Below are 13,181 nucleotides of genomic sequence, written 5' to 3'. Positions count from 1 at the left end.
TGTTTGCTGAGAATTTGTTTATGACTGAACCATTTCTCAAGATAGGCAGGAATTGTTTCTGTTAACGAGCGATTGACACTAGGTAAATGACGACCGTGGGATTGCATCTTCCTAGAGCACATCAAAGACAGACATCTGCTTTTTGTATCCATCACCTCTTCACGGGAGGACAGATTGTAAACGGACCCGGACCTATATCTTCTGATTGGATGAACGGCCATAAGATGTTACGTCATTTTTCCTATAAAGCTGCACTCATGTTTGTAAACATTAAGTCTCACTGAAGGAATTATTACTGACGTGGGGCTTCCGAGCGGCTCGATTAGTTCTATTTGCTTTATCTCCGCGACTTCTCCACTTATTTCCAAGACGGTTCTACAGTCCCTCTCCCTCTTTTTTGTTTTTCCTACTGCCTCTGCATCTTTCTCTCACTGTATTTATCCTGCCTCTCCCTCTCTCTCCCCCTCTATCTCTGTCAATGTCCTTCTGTCTCTCCATTCCTTGTTAACTCATTCTCAGTCTTTTTCTTTCATTCTCTCTTCCCTTTCCCTCCCTCCCTCTCTGACCTTTTGGTGACAGCTTGCATTGTTCATTTTCTCTCATTGCCCCCTTCCTCCCCCTCTCTTTGTCTGTCTCTTTCCCTCTCGGTCTATTTCTTTCCCCCTCCATTGCTTTCCCTCAGTCCCTCTTTCTCCCTCTCATTCCCTCCCTCTATATCTGACATTTTCAGTGACAGGTTACATAGTTCAGTTTCTCTCCCCACCTCCCTCCCCTTCTCTCTCCTCTGAGACAGTAACTTTTCCCTGCTCCAGTGACAGAGTGACAATACAGCAGAAATAATCTTTCCAGCTCCTTGCCATTTACTTCCTTTGCATTAAAATTGTCATTTGCCCGAGAGACGGAAAGAAGACATTGTACGTGTGTCTCTCATATATATATATATATATATATATATACACCGATCAGCCATAACATTATGATCACTGACAGGTGAAGTGAATAACACTGATAATCTCATTATCATGGCACCTGTCAGTGGGTGGGATATATTAGGCAGTAAGTAAACATTTTGTCCTCAAAATGTGTTAGAAGTAGGAAAAATGGGCAAGCATAATGATCTGAGCGACTTTGACAAGGGCCAAATTGTGATGGCTAGTCGACTGGGTCAGAGCATCTCCAAAACTGCAGCTCTTGTGGGGTGTTCCCGGTCTGCAGTGGTCAGTACATATCAAATGTGGTCCAAGGAAGGAAAAGCAGTGAACCAGTGACAGGGTCATGGGTAGCCAAGGCTCATTGATGCATGTGGGGAGCAAAGGCAGGCCCGTGTGGTCCAATCCAACAGACGAGCTACTGTAGCTCAACTTGCTGAAAAAGTTAATGCTGGTTCTGATAGAAAGGTGTCAGAACACACAGGCATTGCAGTTTGTTGCGTATGGGGCTGCATAGCCGCAGACCAGTCAGGGTGACCATGCTGTCCCCTGTCCAGAGCCGAAATCGCCTACAATGGGCACATGAGCATCAGAACTGGACCACGGAACAATGGAGGAAGGTGGCCTGGTCTGATGAATCACAAGTTCAAGGTGTTGACTTGGCCTCCAAATAAGGCAATATTTTTCGTCATTTGGACAACGCTTTGCATTCTTCCCGGTTCTTCCACATGTGCCGGATGCAGGCAAGAAATTTGCATTCAGAAACACAAACAAACATGGAGGAGAGTGAACTTGACACAGAATAACCAAAATAACCAAAAGATACTTTAATGGACAAGCACACACGTTGTTCCCCGCTCTTGTCGCCGAGATCTGCAAACTCGATCTGCAAGCACCCCCAACAATACGCGATCGCACCCCCCACCCCCGCTAATTTAGATGTATATATTTTGTACAAAAATAAAGAATAATAAAGTTTGTTTGCATTTTAATAAATTGGAAAGCAATGCAAACAGATGCAGGAAGTTTCACTTTCTTTTTATTAAGATGGTGAAGTAGTACAACAGTTTTTATTATTATTATTATTATTATTATTATTATTATAACTATTTTGTATTAACACATGCTGTACCGGTAAGTAGAATCAAAACACGACAGTCAGAGAAGAAATGCACCTGTCTAGCAGATGTTAAATGTGCCACCATAAACCCGGCTGTGGTAAATCTACCTGAATCTATACCATTTTACAGCGCATGTGTTCCGTAATTACTATTAATTGTGTTATTGTTGTCATGTGACAGTAAATCATACTGTGTATATGTGTGTGTGTGTATATATATATATATATATATACCATAACAACATAACATACGTAATAGTGATCACACAACACTTGCGCTGTAATGCATATATTACCATGACAGCCTGCATGTGGTATTTGTTAGTTTTGCATAGTTAATGATTAACTAAATACTTGTAGTTTGAATGTCTTTGGTCTTATTTTGTAGCTTGATTGGATAAAAACAAGAAATATCGATATATATATATCGTGTATAGTGAAAACTTCTAAAAATATCGGGATATAATTTATAAGTCATATCGTCCAGCCCTACGCCAGACTGCAAGTTTCAGCTCTTTCCATAGATGTCACCCTGTGCCAGGCGCAGCAAAGCAGCCCCAAAACATAACCGAGCCTCCTCCATGTTTCACTGTAGGTATGGTGTTCTCTTCTTTGAAAGCTTAATTTTTTTGTCTGCGAACTTGCCACAAAGCTCCAGTTTTGACTCATCTGTCCAAAGGACATTCTCCCAGAAGGACTGTGGCTTGTCAATATGCATTTTAGCAAATTCCAGTCTGGCATTTTTATGTTTTTCTTTCAAAAGTTGAGTCCTCCTGGGTCGTCTTCCATGGAGGCCACTTTCGCTCAAAAAGCAATGGACGGTGCGATCAGAAACTGACATACCTTCACCTTGGAGTTCAGCTTGTATCTCTTTAGCAGGTATCCTTGGTTCTTTTTCTGCCATTTGCACTATCCTAATTGAATGCATAAGTAATCACCCCCTTTGCTATGACACACTTGATTGAGCTGTGGTGAAACCAATTGACTTCTGTGCCAGATGATGGTGTGTCACATGATTTCAGGTTAAATACACCTGTCTCTGGAAGGTCCCACAATTAGTTAATCCATTTCCTATCAAAAACTACATAATGAAGACGAAGGAACATTCAATGCAAATCCGGAATAAGGTTCTTCAAAAGCACCAATTGGGTAGGATATTAGAACATTTCCAAGGCATTGAATATCCCCCGGAGCACAGTAAAGTCCATTATTAAGAAATGGAGAGAATATGGCACAACTGTGAATCTGCCTAGACCAGGTTTCCTCAAAAACTGAGTATCCAGACACTAGTCATGGAAGCCACCAAGCAACTCTAAAGGAGTTACAGTCTTCCACAGCTGAGCTGGGAGACACTGTGCATACTGCAACAATAGCCTGGGTGCTTCACAAAAGTGGCCTTTATGGGAGAGTGGCAAAACAAATGCCATTGTTGAAAAATATCAAATCTCAGCTTTGCCAGAAAGCAAAGGGATTAAATGGAGGATGATGCTGTGGTCTGATGAGACCACAATAGAGCTCTTTGGCCTCTACACTAAGCATAAGCATAACACCACACATCATCCTGAGAACACCATCCCTACAATGGTGGCAGTGTCAGGGCCTGCAAACCTTGTAAAGATAGAGGGCAAAATTAATGCAGCAAAGTACAGAGAAATCCTGGAAGAAAAGCTGCTTAAGTCTGCAATAGACTTGGGACTTGGGAGAAGATTAATCTTCCAGCAGGACAATGACCCCAAACATACAGCCAAAGCCACACTGGAGTGGGTTAAAAACAAAAAATGTCCTGGAGTGTCCCGTCAAGTCCACCTTATAATAATTTATTTTGTGTTTCAGTGTTTTAAATTAAAATATCAAACAAAACTATATTTCACTGTATCAGTTGTTATTCAGTAATACAAGATAATTGTTTTTTTAGTTAGCTGCCTATAAATAGTTTCCCTATTTTTTTTTAGTACTGTTGGAAATATACCATCTGGCCCAGGTGATTTGTTTGTATTTAATTCTGCTAGTCCCATTAACACCTCCTCCTCATTTATCCTGATATCTCTTAGAGTCTGACTGGACTGATTGCTAACCTGTGGATTTTTCTTTTGTAAATACCTCGGTGAAATACTAAATTAGAACATTTGCTACATCTTGTTCATTTTCTAAGATACTTCAATTTTTAGCCTTTACCCGTTTCGCTTCTTCCTGCATTGACCTCTTGCTGTTATAGTATTGAGAAAAGCTCTTTGCATTAGTTTTAGCTCCAAGAGCTGCGTCTTTCTATTTCCCTTTGCTTTCCTGATCCCTCTCTTAACATCACTTCAGTTCAGTTCAGTATATTATTTTTCTTTCGTCTCTATCCCTTTTGTATGCACTATACAACATTCTTGATATTTTTTTGCATACTTCTATTAAACCATTTTGGCAAAAAAAAATTGATCCTCAAATTTATCCTGAGTCTCAAGTAGTATATTCTTAAAATATAACCGTCCATTTTCGACTGAATTTGTATCCAGTGTGCCCCAGTCTAACTTTAGCTTTTCTAAAATTGAAGACCATTGTTTTAGACTTGGTCCTTGCCTCAAAGCTAACCATATTGTGATTAGAGGTCGACCGATAGTGGATTTTCAACACCGATACAGATAACAATAATTAGGGTGGGGAGAAAAGCCGATTTCTGATTAATCAGCTGATTATTTTTTTCTTTTCTTTCTTAATCAATATATTGTATAAAATACATAGCACTAAAAGTAAAATTGCAACAGTTTGAACTTTATTATATATAAAAAAGTATGAATTAAAAATGGTATTAAATAAATAAAATAAATAACAAAATAGATCAATTCAAAATAAATGACAAATTAACAAATTTGGGAGTAATGAAGAATTAATTTAACAACAAATAATGTCTTCTTTCTGTCTCTCGGGCACATGACAATTTTAATGCAAAGGAAGTAAATGGCAAATAATTAATGAAATTTCAGTAATAACACACTTTGGGATCTTTACTTATTTTTCAGATAAGCTAGTTGTTGAATGTATAGATATGTAAATAAAGCTGCGGGCGCCTGAGAGGCTCACACAGGTGTGGTCAGCTGTGACCTGAGGGCAGTGCTGCTGCTCACTTGACTGACCGTCACTCTCACACAGGCTCAGTAATGGCGGATGCGCTGGCTCTGCTAGAACAGAGACTCAAGACAGTATTTCATGCTTTCCATTTGTAGATTTACCACTTTATTTCTCTAAAAAACACATGTAGATGTAAACAAAATAAACACGTGACAGCACCACACACTGTATTACTTTTATTTATAGATTTTCGTGTCACATTTAAAAGTAATAAAGGCGGCTGATGTTGTTTTTAGAACAGGATTAGCAAGGAAACATTAGAAAATAATTCTGGAATCATATTAGTGTGTCACCATGTACACAAACGCCCAATGTTTGTAATCCACGCACTTGATTTACAACATAAATACAATTTAAAATAAATAATATAAATAAACAGGTTCATAAACAGAAATATGAATCTACAAATTAAATACTTGTGCAAATAACTCCATAGAAATTAGTAAAGATCCAAATGTAAAAAAATGCCCTGATTTAAATGCCCACGCAGCTATGACTTGAGTGTACAATAATAAAACATATTTTTAAATGCAGCAATTGTAATTCTTCACTACTAAACTAGTTATGGGACAAAATAAATTATTCTTATTATACTTCCCAATCAAATAAATTGTATAATCTTCTTGGAAACAGAGTTTTTCATCGGTAGAAAAAAATAATCCAGTGTTGAAATGTTGCTGTCTGAAAGCTCTGAAATGTCTGCAAGTGCGTGTTTTCGGGGATGTAAGTGCTAAGTAGCTATTTATAATACTGACAGAATCATAAATAAAGTATCTTCCATTTTATTTTATTATTTTCAATGTTTGATTGACTCATTAACTCATATACGTAACTCTTTTCTCAGCTGAAGTTGTAAAGTGAGCATCAGTTTGAAGTTAGGGTTAGTCACATTTGACAATAAACTCCATGAGGGAGTCAGTGATGGTTTTAATTTCACCACTAGAGGCCATGTTTGTCCCCTATAACCAATGATATTAATGTGTACAACCCCGTAAAATTATCGGCCATTATTGGAGTTCATTTCTGCTGATTTGTCGATAGTTTAAAAAAGCTGTTATCAGCCCAGATTAATCGGCCTACCGATAAATCGGTCGACCTCTAATTGTGATCGCAGTTTAGCATTGATTCTGTAACTAGTGTCCCTCTGACTCCATCTTGGTCATTTGAAAATATCAAATCAATGCATGCTGTCTCTCTGGTTGGTTCCCTGATGAATTTAGTTGGAAAGCAATCATTTACCATCTCAACAATTTCTATTTCTGCTTCTGTAGTCTCAAATGGGCTTTCCCAGTCTATGTTAGGGAAATTGAAATCCCCCATTATAACAGCCACATCCTTGCTACTTGCAGTCCTGATTACATTGTACAGTGCAACATCTTTCTGAATATCTGAACTGGGTGGTCTGTAACACATACCTACCATTAATCCTCCAGATCTTTTATTCAGAAGTTTAACCCACAATGATTCCGTTTCGTTAACAGGATCTACTTTGAGTTCTCAATGTAATTTCTAGGGGTGTAAAGTAATGAAGTACAAATACTTCGTTGCTGTACTCATAGGCGATTCTAGGGTATGTGGGGGCCCCAGACAAAGTAAATCCTGACGGTTAAGCCGCCGGGGGGGGGCGGAGTTTTCACCACTGGGGGGGGGGGGGGGTTGGGGGTGCGGCGGTGCGGGAAAAAAAGAAAGTTTCACTGCGCAGCTGAATGAAAAAATATATCTAACACTAATAATGGGCATGCAAAATAAATAGTTTAACAGTGCTCACAATTGCATGGAAAAACTGCGACGTGCAGGTGAGTTTGACGAGTTATAGGAGAAATAGAAGGACACGGACACCCGCTCAAGCACATGGCACAGAGAAGAGAGTATTGATCTGAAAGTGCATGTGTACCTGTGTCCGAGCTACAGTACACCGATAAGTCAATAAGTGCAGTGAGACAGTATTGTTTGCTTTCCATGATTGGAAATGCATTGTATTGGCATGGGGACGTGTTATTTTGGTATTCAGCAGCTGTTTTGTGTTGCATTAGATTGATGGGTATTGTGCATGTAGCTGTGTAGTGTTTTTTCGAGCCGGTTATGAACTGTCCACGCATTGCCCCTAAAATCTTAAGCATTTCCCCCAAACATTTTTGTGCCCAACCCCGCTCTAGCTCCTGCTTTTGCCGGCGGCAACGGTATCTGTCACCGCATTATTTTATGTAACAAATCTCATGTATTGTCGTTTTGTGACATTGTGTGTAACTGTAATATCATTATTGTGCATCCTGTGTTATCATCGACCGAAAATAGTTGTGCCCCCTCAGTCATTTCTCATGCCCCCTTGCAAGTTAATCCTGCCGCCGGTCCTGGAAAGAGATTAGCCTACACTCTCCCTAATTTGGTTCATGTCTCCGACCTTAACAGTTTCATAAAATTAGTTAGAATCACATCCTTCTAAAGCGCTTGTCCTGTGTCAGTCATGAATATAAAGTATGTTGGTGATTCACACTGGACACGAGCGAAAATCGTAGAACTGCCTGTATTTCAATACGAGCTCCACACTGTTTTAAGGACAATTAGCATCACAAAGATTTAAACAGTCTACTTTCTTTGCCACGACTGGAAAGAATCTGACAAATCAGAACTCATGTGGAAACACGCACAGTACATGCACGTGCCCCATAACAAACAAACATAAAACACAGCTACTGTACACCAATCAAAATGACAGCTTCACATTTCAGCCACATCATGACATTCCTTATGTAAACCTCTACCTCCATCTTGTGGCCAAACTTAGGAATTGCATTCTGCATCTTGAATGACACAAGAATGAAAACGTCACATATATGCTAGAATTAACTGATAAATACAATGGTACCTTACAAAATTGATGCAGGCAAGCAAGAAATTAATATTAGTCCATTGACACTGAAATATGCACCACAAATGTATACTACATTGGATTGAAATTGAAAATTACACATTTAATAACACATGTATTTAAACTACATTATATTATTTGTCATTTAGCAGACACTCTTATCCAGGGCAACTTACAATTGTACCCATTTATACAGCTGGGCATTTTACTGGAGCAATCTAAGTGAAGTACCTTGCTCAAGGGTACAACAGCATTGCTCCAACAGGGAATTGAACCCAACACCTTCCAGTTATGAGTCCAGAGCCCTAACTACTACTCCACAGTGCTGCCATAACTACAAATGCCTGCTCAAATCTGAAACCTACTGATACAACATGGAAGCCTTAAAAGTTGCATGCAACTTCTAGTTATTTTTATTATTTTTACGCTGTTTTTTGAAAAGCCTATAAAAACCAAACCGCTTGACGAAAACTCATGAAACTTCATAGAGTGATAGATGGCTATGTAGTGCTATGCCATATGCAATATGGAGGCCATATGTCACATGGTCTGGTGGCCATAGTGGCTTAAGTGACACATTTTGGAAAATCTACAAAAATCTTCTTCTCCGAAACTGCAGACGGGACAGATATAAAACTTGGTATGTGATGTTATGGTATAGCCTATATTCAGATTTGTTCAAGACAAGTCGATAAGTCACATGGTTTGGCAGCCATATTGGATTGGCCAAGAATATTCAAATATCTTCTTCTCCGAAACGGTTGGTCCGATTGATACGAAATTTTCTACACGTGACCTTGGCTAGCTCCTCTATCAGATTTGTTCAAGGCAAGTTGATTGAAGAAACAAGGTGGCCGCCATGAGCCAATCAAATTTCAGAGATGGTCAAATTGGAAATAAATGCATATGGTGCAGTATGGAACTATGTTAGAATGTATTGGACTGTTTAATACTTGACAGGATTGATCCCATGAGCAATATGGTGGTCAATGGTCATTATTATTATTATTATTATTATTATTATTATTATTATTATACTTATTTTTTCTTCTCTTCCACCAGAATATGTTCAAATGCCTATAACTTTTGAACCGATGTCTAAAAAGTCACCAAACTTGGCATGGATGTAGGAGTCTATGGCATGGTCACTCGACCACAAAATCGCGGCATCATGTAACACGGTTTGGCAGCCATCTTGATTGTAGTCCAAACAAGAAATGTCAGTTTTCAAACATCGTTTTCTCAGGAACGGTAAAGAGTTGAGATATGAGACTTACAGTACGTACTGCGCTTATGTTAGTAATTGATTTGGCTATTTCCAAAAATGTATAAGTCAAACGGTATGGCAACCATTTTGGATTATGCTGAAAACACTTTCAGCCTCGATTTCTCATAAACCCTTAAACTGGCTGATGTGTGCTTTGGTATACAGTATCTTTGGACTGTGTTCTATACATATTCTTAATGAAAAGTTACTACATAAAACAACATGGCGGTAATGAACAAAAGATTTTGACTTACTGTAAATTTTGTTCAATTTTAAGCCTGCTATGACACACTGTCACCACTGGTAGCAGCATATACCACAAAGAGCACTGAGGAAAAAAAAACCGAAGCGGCCATCTTGGGCATGCACATCGTAGCAACAAAGCACTATCAGTCACTTGCAACAGTATTCGAGTGGAAACTACTGTTTTAAACACAGAGACACTTCTGCATGCAAATACAAATAGTGTAAACTGAGATGTGTTTGTAATGAGGGTTTTTTCAGCTGTAGAGACCGTGAAGGAAAACGAGGGAGAAACCGAAAGTGAACGTAAACAATATTCTTAAATATGATTCTCAACACACTAATGCAAGGTATTAAAATAAATACATGAACATGAACAGTGGTACAACAGCAATGACGTTGCTGAATCTGTAGTGGTGGGTTATTGCTTTCAAATTAAAGTAATTTCAAACTGAGATCACAACGAGTGCGTGACTTCCTGTTTATATCATGTTACCAATGCAACACGGGGGGCACGACTTTGTGCTCTTCTCTCTCGGTGAAATCATAACTTACGGTGACATATTATATACTGATCTGTGCAGAATCGCTTGGTCTTTGCTGTAGAGTTGAAAGGGTGAACATGAGACGTATACTGTGCGAGCTACACTCGAAAAAACGGACCTACTCGGTCTTTGGCATGTACATCGTAACAAAAAAAGACTCAGTCACAATCAGTCACTTCAACACGAATAGAATGTAAAGTATTAGTTTAAACACAGAGACATTTCTGCATGCAGATACAAATACTGTCACCTGAGATTTGTTTATAATGAGGGATTGTTTAAGCTGTAAAGCGGGAAGACAAGCGAGAGAGAAATCGAAAGTGAAACTAAAAATATGTGATTAACAACACACGAATACATGTTATTAAAATAATATATTAAGATGAACAGTGGTAAAACGGCAATTAAACTGCTCAATCTGTAGAGCTGGGTTATTGCTTTCAATTGAAAGTCATTTCAAACTGAGATCGAGTGCCAGCACGAGTGAATGACTTCCTGTTTAATATTAACGATGCAACACGGGGGGCAGGACTTTGCCCTCTTCTCTCTCCGTGAAATCGTAACGTATGGGGACATGTTATATATCAAACTTTGCAGAATCGCTTGATCTTTGCTGTAGATTTGAAAGGGTGAACATAAGACTTTCCCTGTGTGAGCTATACCCCAAAAAACGGACATACTCGGTCAGGCGCAATAGTAAAAACGAATTGCTGCTATTTGCCCCTTAGTGATATACTTTGCTTTTCCAGTTGCTAGTATATATAACGCACACATCATTAATCAATGTGAAACCAAATGAAACATCAAATAAACATCTAAATGAGGTTTAGAAGGTAAATACGAATGTATAATCTGCAGTAGTTATGAGCTGCTTACAGTTTATTTGCTTGGTTTGTTTTAGTACACAAACGAGTCAGGGATTCTTTCAGCTATAGTCAAAAAATACCAGAGACAACCCGAAAGTGTAACAAAAAACTATAATTAAATGTAATGAACAACACACAGCAATGCAAGATATTTAAATACACACAGGAAAATTAACAGTGGTACAACAGCAATGACTTTGCCGAATCTGTAGCGGTGGATTATTGCTTTCAATTGAAAATCATTTCAAACTGAGATCGGCTGGATCCTGCATCAGTTCCTGATTAAATAGTTAACGATGCAACACGGGGAGCACGACTTTGTCCTCTTGTCTCTCAGTTAAATGGTAACTTATGGTGACATGTTATATACTCAACTGTGCAGAATCGCTGGGTCTATTCAATAGAGTTGAAACGGTGAACATAAGACGTTTAGATGTACGATCTACACCCGAAAAAACGGACCTACTCACTGAGGCACTTAATATTAATAATTGGAGATATTTGCCCCTTGATGAGAAACATTGCTTTTACAAGCAGTAATTATATATTGCGTGCACATCGGTAATCAATTTGACAACAAAATGAAACAAAGTAAGCAACTAAATTAGGTTTTGAAGGTAACTGCGAATTGAAAAGCTACAGCAGTTCTAAGCTATACAAGTTTTTAGATGAATGTACACAAACGAGACTTGTACAATACAGTGTTTACTCATTTATGATGATACCAGAGCTATTTATATTATTACTAATTTAATTAAAAATGATATATTGAAATCAAATCAGTGTAGTTGACTTTTTGAGATTAATACTGGCTTGTACTTTAACATATTTGATCACTAGAGGGGGAACTTGACCATGAAAACTGATTTTGTCAAAATTTGCCTTCATCTGATTTATATTTTTAGGAGCCTGAAACCTTACATTTGTTTACTGGAAACACCTGGAAGCCTCAATGTTGCCTGCAATGTATAGTTTTTTATTATTATCATTTTTTGTCTACTGTTATTTTAAAAAGCTTATAATAAAAGTATACACTTGATACAGTGATAGACAGCTGAGTAGAGCGATGCCAAATGCAATATGGAAGCCATATGTCACATGGGCTGGTGGCCAGATTGGTTTAAGTGACACATTTTGGACAATTTTCAAACGTCTTCTCTGAATACAATTGATGTGGAATGTTGTGCACGTGCCCTTGGCTAGATCCTCCATCAGATTTGTTAAAGGCAATATGATTGATGAAGCGAGATGGCCACCATGAGCCAATCAAATTTCACCAATGTTTAAATTGCATTAAGTGTGATACTCTGCAGTATTGAACTACATTAGCCATTCAATGGTACTGTGTATATGTCTAGTTTTTATTATTATTTTTCCTCCTCTATTTTAAAAAGCCTATAAAAAACAAACCGGTATACGATAAGTCATGAAACGTCACACAGTGATAGATGCCTATAGTGAACTATGCCATATGTCATATGGTCTGGTGACCATATTGATTTAAGTGACACATTTTTGACAATTTACAAAAATCTTCTTCTCCGAAACCACTTATGTTACAGATGTGAAACTTGCTGTGTCGAGTTATGTTATTACCTATATTGAGATTTGTTCAAGACAAGTTGATAAGTCACATTGTTTGCAAGCCATTTTGGATTGGCCAAAAATCTTCTCCAAAATGGTTTGTCCGATTGATACGAAATTTTCCACACATGACCTTTGAGAAGTGTTTCTGTCTTACGGTTTGCTGGCCATATTGGATTGGCATGGTAAAGAAGATCTTTTCTGAAACTGTTGGGTAAAATGAAGTGAAAGTTTGCACACATGACCCTGGCTATGTCCTGTATCAAGTTTATTCAAGACAAGTTCATATGATCCAATTGAAATTTAACATCTTGAATCTTACAAGCATGAAAACTAAACACATATGCTAAAATGTACTCAGATACAATTGCATGCTACCTGTCTGCCAATGTATTTTAAAATCCGCTGACATTGAGATTCATATAGTCAATAAGACATGCATTCAGACTGCAAATCTGAAACCTGCTTCTGTAGCATGGAAGTTGAAAAGTTACATGCAACCTTTTGTTATTATTGTTGCTTTATTAGTAGTAGTATTTTGAAAATTGCTTTACTTTAGTGTTGTATAACTTCTTGGAAGCTGTAAAATGTGCTTTGCAGTTTTAGTTATTATTATTATCAAACCATATTAATGTTAACCAATG

This window comes from Amia ocellicauda, chromosome 7 (genome assembly GCF_036373705.1).
Source record: "Amia ocellicauda isolate fAmiCal2 chromosome 7, fAmiCal2.hap1, whole genome shotgun sequence".
NCBI lineage: Eukaryota > Metazoa > Chordata > Actinopteri > Amiiformes > Amiidae > Amia > Amia ocellicauda.
Note: the sequence above shows the minus strand (reverse complement) of the source record.